We start from the raw sequence: 13,298 nt of genomic DNA on the forward strand, positions 1-13,298 counted from the left end.
GTTTGATTTGACCTAGACTCTCCCACACTAATTGATTATCTCTTTCAAGTAAGAACAAATCATTTTGATTCTCCTTATCTTGAATCTTGGTGTGTGGAATTGCACCCAACATGATGGTCAATACTATAGTTTTATCTTGAAGCGTTGGTCAGTAAAAAGTTTTTTTTTTTTTTTTTTTTAAATCCAATTTGCATGGAATTTTACTCAGAGTAATATAAATTAGCCTTCAAAAACAACACATTCATATAATTCTATGGTTAGTGAGATTTTTCAAGTTAAACTTGTTTCTTTTGTTAAAAACTAGTGCATTCACATAAATAAGTTCCAACAAAATTAAAACCTTGAAAAAAAAAAAGGCACTCTCCCCCTCTCCTTGTACAATGTTGTACACATTTGTTTAGTTTACAATGTTAAATTTACATTGTTAGTACAATGTAAATCTATAATTAACCTTTTATATCGCGTTCTCAGAGGCTCTTCTATATTTTTGGGTAAAGGTTAATGATTTGCTCCATTATAATTTGGGATTACTACATTTTCCAATCACAAAAAAAAACTACGGGTGTGATGAAAAAATAATTTCACCCACAAGCGCATAATACTCATCACAATTATTACTAATAACAAAACAATTATTACACTAAGAGTATACATATGACAAAGTCAATAAAACTTGGACACTAATTAATATATGCAATCCAACAAAGTTCTACAAACATCAAGGACAAAAAACCTGGGCACTTTGTCTTGATTAGCACTCTTTCCAGTTAGAAAATAGAAAATTGAAAGAAATATCTAAAGAAAAACCCAGCCCATAAATAATCTTTGTTATTTTAAAAAACATAAAACATGTTTCAAGTTTCAATTGCTTGTACCCTGCACCAAACAAGGTTTTTGTACCTTGTGCTTCAAAAAATTTGTTTCCAGATGATTACAGAGTAGGGAAAACGGGAGAAGTAACCTCTTTTTCCTATTTTCCAGCATAAAAAACCGGTCCGCACTAAAGCTCAATGATCCAATCATCAACATCAAGGCAACAATTATAAAAATCTAGGACTAAAAGCGAACTGAAAGAGAAAATTGAAGATGCGTCTCAAAATTAAGGCAAAAGAAAAAGAAAAAGAAAAGCTACATATTACCTATACAAATATTAGGCAATACACAACTTCTATCAACAAAAAAAAAAAAAGGGATAATGAATACAATTAAGGATGATATTGAAGAGTTTGCATGAGATCCAAACCAAATTAAAACCAAATACATGAAACCAAATACTAAGGGCAACTCATAAAAATAAAAGGAAACGTAAAGTTACATAATATGTAAAAGGGTAAAAGAGTGTTCTTTCTTTGTATTTCTATATACAAAATGAACATTTGAAATATACACAAATTCTAGTGTAAAAGAGTATTTCAATTTTGAACAACTAAAGATTGACATAAAAACATGTGAGGAAGAAAATATAAAAAAGATTGAGTATTAAGAAAATTATCTATACTTATGCCTCAAAGTGAAACAAAGGGAGGGGAAGAGAAGACATTTATTGATGTCTTGTTTTGGCAATTGGGTTGTAGTTTTTTAAAAAAGTAAAGGTATATGGTAGTACCTAAATTTAGGTATGAAAAGTTATAGTAGGAGTGTTTTGGTAAGGTTCGGGCACTTCATTTAACCCACCTAAGTTCGAGTGCCAACAGTTTTTCGTTGGTAGGCATCCATAAGGGTTAGTTAGCGGGTATTAACTTGAGCATCCTACCTAGAGGCTGGTGTAACTTAGCTAACCCCCATTTTTATTTACCCAAAAAAAAGTGTTTTTTAATTGAAAATAAAGAAGAAGGGAATTGGGAAAAAAAAAAAAAACAAAAAACAAAAAAAACAAAACAAAATTAAAACGTGAGAGTAAGGGAACTGCAAATTTAAAAAAATAATAATAATAAAAACAAACTTTTATTGTTATCAAAGTTCCTTGACTGGCACTCTGGCAGTAGCCTTTATTTCGTCTTTACACGAACTTTATTTAGAGTCTGTTTTGATATCGCTTATTTTGCTGAAACTGAAAACTTATTGCTGAAAGTACTGTAGATAAATGTTAGTTGAAATAGTACAGTGGGGCCCATGAATAGTGATAGGCCAAGAATGTATTGACCCCTTGTGATGAATTAACCAATTAATTAACCAAGTTAATTAATTAATTCAATTAGCATGAAATAAGCATGGTAGCACAAACAAATTACCAACTAAGTTAAAGTGCAACGGAAAATAAATTGATACGGTGATTTGTTTACGAATGGGGAAAATCTACACGGCAAAAACTCCACTGGGTGATTTTTAGGTCACTACTCCCGAGAATTCACTATTATTACAACAAGCGGTTACAAGTAAAGGAATCCCAAGTACCTTACCAACCTACAGTTGAACCCTTACCCCAATACCCAATTGGAATTGTTCTGTAGTGACAGTTCCCCTTTCAGATGCACGACTCCTAAGTACGTGACTAACCAATTGCGTGGATCCCAGTACGCGATTTCAATCATTAACTAAGAAAATTGTTGGTTGCAAAGTTTTTCAGTTCATCCACACGATGAAGATCAAGAAGATGCTTGGTCACAAAATCCTATGGTGCACATACACAGCAACTTCTTCAAGAGAAAGAGATGAACTAGGGCAAGAACTTCGTCTCCGGTCACAATTTGCTTGAACAGAGTTTGCTCAATGCTTGTGCAACTTGTGAACTGTTTTACGGCCCTTAAAACAATCCTTTTATATGTCTAGGGTTAGGAGAAAAGAAAGCCCAAAGACATATTCACAGATCCCAAGAAAATCAGATAGAATTTTGAAATTCTTAAACCTTGACAAATAGGAGGTGTCGAGCAGCTGTCTAGTAGGTGTCGAGCACACCGAGCTTTGAACAACTTTCTTAAGCTCGATAGATGCAACTGTCGAGCTTTAATGAATTTGCACTATCAGCTTGTTTTCTTGGACAGACTTGAAGGCTTCAACACTTGATCTTGAAACATGGTTTCTTGAAGTATTTAAACACATCCTAAATCTACCCAAATACAAGTAAAATGCGTTTTGTCAAAGGATAAGCCAGTTACACAAAGTAGTGACATATGTTCCTAACAAGTGAAACACATATGTCCTAACACTTGTCCTATCAGCACCTCCCTGAAGTCTCTATGGGTAGCTGTAAGACTAGAAGTCACTATTTTGGTATCACTTCCACATTAATGCTGCTAGGGGAGTGGGTGTCTTGTATTTAATGTGGAGGGGATTGCTTCTACACCCTTATTTCTTCATCCTTCTTATATTCCGTGCCAAGTCTGCCTTTCTTTCCTTCTTGATGTTTTAACTTTATGTGCCTCACATAGCTGGTACTCGTCCCCAAGGTCCGAGGTGCATCCTCAGAAATAACCTTAACTACTCGTTTAAATTAGATTTGGGATCCTTGTCCTCACAATAGTCCCCCAGAACCTCATTTTTCGTTCCTGACCAAGAAAAGTGAGGTTTTGGCTAATAAAAGTTGTTGACAAGGGCACACTTGCAAATAAGTTCCCTCGTGAGCACATCTTTTCAACTAACTGTGACCCGCTTTGACGCTTCGAAATCCCTAACTCCGCAATAAATGCAACAGGCGTCCTGTTGTTTCCCACGTTCTTCGATGAGATCGTGATCGAACGACTCAAAATTCATCATTAGAAGGGGCAGGAAGATTGCCGTAACTTTTTTCCCAACTTATATATAGAGAGACGTGAGGCTTTTCTCTCCATTTTGCCTTTCTAAAAGCAGAAAAGAACATAAATACGCTCCTCACATTTGATAACCTCGCTCGAGGAGTCCTTCTTCCCCGAACTTGTAAGTGTGTATTTTTGTTAACAAGAGTTCTTCCCTTATTCTTTCATACTGGTAGATTTTTTTTCTTTTTCCTAAATGGGTAGATTTTTTAGTTTGGTTAACACTCTCGAACACCGAGAGGAGTTTAAGAGATATATAGGATTCCTAGCAATGTGTCAATACAACATTGCAACCTAGGTGAGTGGCACGAGAAGAGGTCTACTGATGCCGTGGTAATTCCCATGATTGCCTTCATTAAAGGGGGCATGAGGATTCCTATGGGTAAAGTCACTAGGGATTTTTTAAACCTTTTTAGGTTGTGCCCTACCCAATGTGTTCCAAATATGTTTAGAACATTAGGTAGTGTAGATGCACTGAATGAAAAATTAGGTATACAACTTACCCATCACGATGTAAATTTGGTGTACAGTTGTCAGAAAGGTGTTGACAGAGGGGTATTACTTAAAAACTAAGGTTCCTGCCGTGAGGCTAATCTCTTGTCTCCCAGAGACGAACAAAGGCATGGACGAGGACTTTCTCATCATTTCAGGGGAGTGGCATGATGGACTCCATTGTCCTACCAAGAATGGAACTCAAGATGGGATGGCTTAGGGGCACTTAAAAAATCTATGTTAGCTTAGGAAATTATAAACAGTTTATTTACATGCCATTTCATCGTTTTACCTTTATGTATGTATATTTTCCTTTTACTTGCCCAGATTTGGGCCTGTCCAACCTGTAAACTAATGGGAATCCTTAACTGTTTTTCCCTAGAGAAGAGAGCCACTGCCAAGAGAAGAAGCTTGGTGAACTTCGATCTATTGAATCGAGTTCTAAGGTCTGAGATCTTCCTACACTGAGACGGTCAGCTCCGCATAGTTCACGTAATCCTGGGCTTCACACCCATGTCCAATCGCTTCTAAGTATCCAAGCACGTAATCAAGGCCTAAGACTCTCGCCTTGCTTTGGTTGACATGGCCATTTAAGGATTCATAAGCAAACCCCCTCCAGAGGGAACACAAGTAATTGAGCTCCCTACCTTCAAGGATCCTTAACCTATTGAGTTCCCTGACTTCGAGGATCCTCAACCCATCGTAGAGGAAATTATATCCTTGGATGAAAAAGCTGAGACATAATCTGAGGATCATACTTTGGAGGAAGACACTGAATATCTCGTCCAAGACAAGGATTTTGAGATCTTTTATCGTACAAATGAGTCTGAGGAGGAAGGACTCAGCCCCCAGCCAACTATAGCCCTAGTTAGTGAGGACCAAGAGGCTATTGAAGTGCCCGAAGGGATGGTGATAGAGAAAAGATTGCCAGATCTGCTTTCTCTACTAGAGTCCCAGCTGGGACCGCGGCTCCCGAGGTCCCAATAGTTCCCCAGCCTCCAACTCCAATTCCTCATACCCCTGTATAGACTGAACCTATTGGCAAAAAACAAAAGAGGGACAAGAAAGGGGTCAAAGAACTTATTAAAGAAGGCGAAGTCCAAGAGGAAGCCCCTCTTAAGCCTACCAAGGTGGCCAAGATGACCCGCACCTAACAAAGAAGGGGAGAGGAAAGCTCGGACACTGTCTCTGAGCGAAGATCTCGGGTTCCAAACTGGAACCCTTTCTTTACATTGGATGACTCGCCTTTGCGGGAGGATGCTTCCATCCATAATTTTGATGGTAGAAGAGTAGGCTACGTGGCCAATGTTGTAGAGCAAGCGCTTCTTCTCCCAAAAGACAATCGATGAGTTTCGGAACCTGAAGAAGCATGAGCTCTTCCTATCCGTAAAGAGGGACCTTGCTTTGGTAAGACATCTTTTACACTCATTTTTCTATCTCTAAAACTTCATTATTACAGTCTTGTCCATTTTATGCATACTTTCCTACTAACTTCTATCTCAACTATTCGCACACAGGCTACCCAAGCAACACATGTAGCAGAGGAGTGGGTCGACCAAGCATTCTGCGACTTGAAGGAGGAGGAATCCAAGCGCTATGCCGTGTAGAAGTCTCTAACTTTATCAGACAAGAAGTTGAAAGAGACTCTCTTTAAGCTGGCAAAATGTGACAAGGATAGGAAGAATGCTGAAGCTTCCATAGAAAGCTCGGAGAGGCAAGCTTAGGAGCAGCTCGTACATTTAAAGGAAGCAGAAAGCCAGCTCGCAATTGCCCGGATGACCATTTCCAAGCTGAAGAAGGAGCTAAGCCAGAAGGATGCAGAGATGAATATGGTCGAGCAAGCTGCATATGAACAAGGGCAGAAGGAGACTGAGGCCCACCTCAAATCTCAACTCCCTGTCGTATGTCGGAGCTTTTGCCTTCAAACCTAGATTGAGGCCCTCAATGCTATTGGAGTGGACCCCAATTTAGAGTTAAGGAATCCCGAGAAAGCTTTCTACCCTTCAGCAATCTAGGTGCGTCCTGTCATTCAGCCTTCTGTCAGTACCTTCTGCCCAACTCCAATGAGCTCCATTGAGAACCTCCCACCAAACTCCAACACTTCTGCTCCTGCCCAAGCCAAACCAGCTAAATAGCAGCCGAGCACCACTGCCTCTGCCAAGCTAAAACAGACCGAGCCCCCCCCCCCCTTTCTAAGCTCGGTGCAGCTGCTCCACAAAGCGCTGAGGTGGCCGCCAAGGTGCCCCCAATAGCAGGAGACCCCCCCACCAAGGTTATGAAACCCGGACCAGACCGCACGGTCCGACCGGAAAAATCTCAAACCGTTCATCTTTGCGGTTCTTTTAGCCTCAAGAACCATTCTATGGGAAAAAAACAGGGACCCGTGCGAACCGCGGTCTAACCTCACAGTTCTGAGAACCGTGATCAGACCGCTTCTCACGGTTCCATACTTTCCATTGTATTTAACCTCCAAAAAAAAAAAAAAAAAGGCAACAAAATGGACATTTTAGACCGTGCATGGGTTTTTCGGTCAGACCTGGACTTTTTGTTTGAAAATATTCACTGAAAACTTGTCGGAAGTTTTGAATCTTTCATCGTCGATGGGTCATCTTGTTCTCTAGAAGCCGAAAGTAGCAGATCTTGTTCGCTAAATTGATGTTTTGGGGGAGATTTTGCTCGGATCTTGTTCGCAGACGATGCAGCTCCTTCTTCTTCTTTGTTTCTTCACTGCTTCTTCAGTTCTTCTTTCGTTCTTCATGGTCTCCTTCCTTCAGTTTAAAGCAGATGACTTCTTTCAACTTTATTTTTGCTTTTTAGTTTGGTGAGCCTAGCACGTGTGACATGACAAAGCCTTGGAAAATTTCCATCTCATTCTGACTCATTGCCCCTCCCAACGTGATATGATGGAGAAGTGAATGAGCCTAATTTAATATTAATATATGATTGTTTTTGAAAGTTTCTGGCTCATTGCCGTGTGAGCCTAGCACGGGTGACATGATGGAGAAGTGGATGAGGACAAAAATGAGTTTGAAAGTGGATGAGCCTAGCACGGGTGACATGAGACATGATTGGGACAAAAATGAGTTTGAAAGTGGATGAGCCTAGCACGGGTGACATGAGACATGATGGAGAAGTGGATGAGGACAAAAATGAGTTTGAAAGTGGATGAGCCTAGCACGTGTGACATGATGGAGAAGTGGATGTGAAAGTTTCTGACTCATTGCTCCTCCCAACATGAATATTAATATTATTATTATTTTTTTACTATTAAGTTGGATTTTGAAACATTATAATAAAATTAGTGATATAAAAATGCATTTAAAAAAGTATTTATTTAGATTATTTTAGTCAAATTTTCAATTTTTACTAATTTAATATTTTTATTTATATTTAAAATAATTATTAAAATAATTATGACGTCATTACGGTTCGATCCCGGTTCGACCTCGGTTCGACCTCAAAAACCTTGAACCTCTCTCTTTTACGGTTCAATGAACGATCCGGGTCTAAAAACCTTGCCCCCCACAACTGTTTCAGCAACTAAAGTGGTTCCTCTTGCTCCAACTCCATTTGTTGAAGTGCAACCCACCATAGGGATAGGGACACAGAAGACTCCCAAGGCCTGAGGGATGTAACCAGGGGAACATTGAGCCACTTTTGTTGTTGCGTTTTGGTGTTTTTATTTATTTATTTATTTATTTTATTTTTTTTTAATGGAAGGAATTTTGTCTTTACTCGCCTTCTCTTCTGTATGTATCCTTTTGAACTATGTTTATTGAAAAATTTTCGTTAAAACCTTGCCTTACTTAACTTGTACTCATATTTTTATGATTTACAATTTGTTTACCATATCCATATATAGTTAAGTATTTATACCGAGGTATTAACTTATTTAGGTAGGTTATTTGAGAAATCGAACATAACCAAGGTCAGATGGAACATAACAAACATAGTTTAAGTGTTAATTTACCCGAGGCAGGTGACCCGAGGAGTCGAGCCTAGCCAAGGTTCAATTTAACGTAAACATAATTTAAGTATTAATTTACCCAAGGCAAGTAACCCGAGGAATTGAACCTAGCCAAGGTTCTGTTTAACATAAAAGCAACTTAAGTGTTAATTTACCCAAGGCAAGTAACTCCTTTACCCAAGGCAGGTAACTCGAGGAGTTGAACCTAGCCAAGGTTCTGTTTAATATAAAAGCAACCTAAGTGTTAATTTACCCAAGGCAGGTAACTCAAGGAGTTGAACTTAGCCAAGGTTCTATTTAACATAAAAGTAATCTAAGTGTTAATTTACCCAAGGCAGGTAACCAGAGGAGTTGAACCTAGCCAAGGTTTGGTTTAACACTTAAATGAATAGCTGAAAGTATTAATTTACCCAAGGTATGTGGTTTGAGGAACCAAGCATGACCGAGGTTCTGTTTAACACTTAAATGAATAACTGAAATAAAACGTACAATGGTAGAAACAAAAAATGGCAGGACTGCCTTTCATTAATAATAGTACCTTCATAGATTATTTACATTCCATGGACGTGGCATAACATTTTCATCTAGATCTTCCAAAAAGTAGGCACCTATTCCAGCCACCGAGGTGATACGATATGACCCCTCCCAATTGGGTCCTAGTTTTCCATATGATGGGTTCTTTGCAGTACCCACTACTTTTCTCAACACCAAGTCACCTGGGACTAATGGCCTTGCCCTCACACCGGTATCATACCCCTGTTTAAGCTTCTGCTGATAATATGCCAGTTGAACCATGACTGCTTCTCTTCGTTCATCAACCAAGTCTAAACTCCTCTCCAATAGTTGATTGTTATTATCTAGGGTGAACAAGCTTGTCCTTAGTGTTGGAAACCTAGTCTCTAGAAGGATCATAGCCTCAGACCCATAGGTCATTGAATAGGGTGTTTCCCCCGTTGATCGATGAGGAGTAGTCCGATATGTCCAAAGGAGGTGTGGTAGCTCTTCCACCCATCTACCCTTTACTTGATCTAACCTCTTCTTAAGCCCATTTACTATAACTTTGTTGACCGCTTCAGCTTGCCCATTTCCTTGTGGATAGGCTGGAGTTGAATATCTGTTCCTAATATCTAGTTCACAACAGTATCTCCTGAAAGCTTTACTGTCAAAATGGAGCCCATTGTCCGAGATGAGGGTGTGAGGAATTCCAAATCAAGTAACAATGTTCTTCCAAACAAACTTTTTTGCGTCTATGTCCCTAATATTGGACAATGGCTCAGCTTCCACCCATTTCGTAAAGTAATCAGTTTTGACCAGAAGCCATCTTCGATTTCCCACTGCCCTAGGAAATGGTCTTACAATATCCAAGCCCCATTAAGAAAATGACCATGGACTAGACAGAGGATTAAGTACACCTCCAGGCTTATGGACATTCAGAGCAAATCTCTGGCATTGATCACACTTTTTAACATACTCTTGCGCCTCTCTTTGCATACTAGGCCACCAATACCCTTGGGTAAAAGCTCTATATGCTAATGATCTACCCCTCGTATGACTTCCGCATATCCCCTCGTGCAATTCTTCCAAAAGTGGCTCCACTGCCTCGGGGTGAACACAAAGCAAGTATGGTCTAGAGAAGGAATGTTTGTACAACTTTTGCTCCTCGAACAACCAAAAGTGAGGGACTTTCCTCTGTATTTTTCTGCCTCTCCCTTCTCTAGAGGTAGAACACCTTCCTTGAGAAATAGAACTAAAGGATCCATCCAACTAGGTCCGACCCTAACCTGATGAACTTGGACGTTCTCCTTCTTCTCTTCGGCAGGCCTATATAGATCATCAACAAGTATAACCCGAGGTAAATCTTGTCTAGAAGAGGTTGCCAGAGTTGCTAAGGAATCAATGTGTGTATTCTTGCTCCTCGAGATTTGTTGTATGGTAAAAAACTCAAAACTTGACTGCAAACGCCAAGTTTGACTCAAACATTCCTGCATTCTTAAGTCCCTAGATTCCAACTCTCCCTTTACTTGCCCCACAACCAACCTTGAATCCGAAAAACTTCAACATTTTTCCCCTCATCTTCTTAACCATAGCTATCCCAGCCAGTAGAGCCTTATACTCTGCCTCATTATTTATGGCCGAGAAGCCCAACCTTCAGGAGACACTACCATCAACCCAACCCCAGATCCCTTTTGATTCACTGCGCCATCAACATATAGCCTCCAGGGTGAGGGCTCGAGTAGAGAAATGGTTGAAACTTGTTTTCCTTCAAATCCAGGCTCCTCGACCTCTACTTGTATTAGAGATTCAGTGAATTCTACCACCAAATCCACAAGAACCTGCCCTTTAATTGAGGTACGAGGCATGTACTTTCTATCAAATGCCCCTTAGAATCGTCCCCTATTTAGAAATTCTTCCTGTATAATCAACCTTTCGTAGCAACGACTGCAGAGGGAGTTAAGTTAAAACCAAGATGGTATGTACTTGGAAGTAATGGGGGAGTTTTTGCATAGCATGTACCACAACCAAAATAGCCTTTTCCAAAGGTAAGCAACGAACTTCAGCTTCGTGTAGTGACTTACTCATATAATAGACCGGTCTTTATACCTCATTTTCCACCCTCACCAATACCAGACTAACTGCATGAGAGGCTATAGCAATGTAGGCATAAAGGACTTCTTCCCTTTCGGGTTTGGACATTATGGGTGGCCGAGAAAGATAATCCTTCAATTGCTGAAAGGTGAGGGAACATTCTTCACTCCATTCGAACCCTTTCCACTTGTGCAAGAGTTGGAAAAATGGACGGTGCCAATTGTAAGGACACAACTTTGTCCATAGCCCAAAAGATTTGGACAATGGGGAAGTGATACTTGTCCCATCAGCACCTCTCTGAAGTCTTTGTGGGTAGCTGTAAGGCTAAAAGTCACAGTTTAGGTATCACTTTCACATTAATGCGGCTAGGGGAGTGGGTGTCTTGTATTTAATGTGGAGGGGATGGCTTTTACACCCTTCTTTCTTCATCCTTCTTGTATTCCATGCCAAGTCTGCCTTCTTTCCTCCTTGATGTTTTAACTTTATGCGCCTCACATAGCTAGTACTCGTCCCCAAGGTCTGAGATGCATCCTCGGAAATAACCTTGACTACCCGTTTAAATTAGATTTGGGATCCTCGTCCTCACAATAGCCATGTTAATTTTTTTTTTTTTTTTTTTTTTGTGATAATTTGTAAAATTTGTCCATTTGTCTTGTCAACCTCTTTTTCGCCCTCGAATAGTTTGATTTGACCTTTACTCTCCCACACAAATTGATTATCTTTCTCGAGTAAGAACAAATCATTTTGATTCTCCTTATCTTGAATGAAAAGGCGTTATCAAAAATTGTTCTTGAATCTTGGTGTGTGAAATTGTACCCAACTTGTAGTAACTTTATCAACTTGTTTTGAACTTTCTCGGCAATCAAACACGTTACAAGAATCAAATTTACCAATCTTTTTATATTTTCAATTTTCTTTTTTCACTTTCTTGCTATTTCTTGGTAGCCAAACATATCTTCATTTCTATTTTCTCAATTTTCTTTTTTACTTTCTTGCAGTTTCTTAGTAACCAAATAAATATTCTTTTTTTTTTTTTTTCTCAATTTTCTTTTTTACTTTCTTGAAATTTCTTGGTAACCAAATAGTGTCACATGCATTAGCTATTTACCTTCAACACCACACTAACCTTGATACACCACCATTGAACCTGAATTACCACCACCACAACCTTTTAGCACCACCACTAAAACCAGATCCCCCACTACCAAATCCATCACCACCAAACCCTATAATCAAATTTCAACTACAACTTTTTATCCCAAAAAAAAAAAAAAAAAAAATTCAACCACAACTCAAATATATTTTGAACCATTAAACAACCCAAACCCTCACACCATCACAGATCAAAGAAGGAGAGACCGAGTGGGTGAGTCCAAGAAAAGTAGAGATAGAGGGAGAGAGAAAGGAGACCACCTTGACGATGGTGGTTGGTGGTGGTGAATGATAAGGAAGGTCGTTGACTACCAGCAATCTAGGATGAGAAATATTCATCAATCATCACTAAATTGTAAAACACAAACCCATAAAACCGATTTTAATGGGAATGGCTGTTGTACTTAGTAGATCCATGGGATCACATGGTGGGTATGGGTCTAGGAGATGTGTCTGGATATCAGGTGATAGGTTTAATGGGTGGGTAAAGGTTGCCACTTCGAAATTTGGTTATTGTGAATTTTTTGGTTTGCATTTGATTTTTGTGTTTGAATTTTCTGTGTTCCTGAGTTCATCTTTTGTGTTTTTGTGTTCATGAAATGAAATTTTTCCTCTCTTTTTTTAGATGCTAATGTGGATGCTAACTGGCACTTTTTAATACTAAATAAAAAAATTATTATTATTTTATTAGCCGTATCGGAGTTTTTTTTTTTTTGATACAATATAGAATTTCTATTCTAGCTTAATCTAAGTATATATGTGTGTGAAGCTCCCTCCTAGAGACTTGAACTCCGACCCTTGCTCCCACACCCTACAAGAATTTATACCTATAGAGTAACCACCACACCAAGGGTGCGCGATGGATAGCCGTATCAGCATTTAGAGTGCAACCCATGTGCCAAGTTTGCATAAGGGCCAAAATGGTAATGGTCTTTGATTTTCAAGGACTAAAATAGGTACTTCAAAAAAGTATGAACTAAAACAAGAATTGGCTCAAAATATAGAGACCAAAAGTATATTTTCACTTAAAATTTTTAAGTTGGGTTGATTTTTGTGTCTATGCCAAATTTGATTTTTATGTTTTTGTGTTTGATTGATGAGAAAGTCCTAGGAATGTTCCTACATTTTGATTTTTGTATCTATGCCAAATTTGGTTTCTACATTTTGATAATTTTGCACTAAGAAAAAAAATTATCCTATACTTCTTTTCAGAGAAATGTAAATTTTGTGGAAACAATTTTTAAAACAAAATGTTGTATCATAGGCAAAGAGAAATTTTTTTAAAAAAAAAATACTACAACCATATGAATGCCTATTGTTTTGTGGGCAAAAGATAAAGGAAAGTAGAATTAAGTTGTAAATGCACTTTT

Source organism: Quercus lobata, chromosome 6 (genome assembly GCF_001633185.2).
Source record: "Quercus lobata isolate SW786 chromosome 6, ValleyOak3.0 Primary Assembly, whole genome shotgun sequence".
In the NCBI taxonomy this organism is placed as follows: Eukaryota; Viridiplantae; Streptophyta; class Magnoliopsida; order Fagales; family Fagaceae; genus Quercus; species Quercus lobata.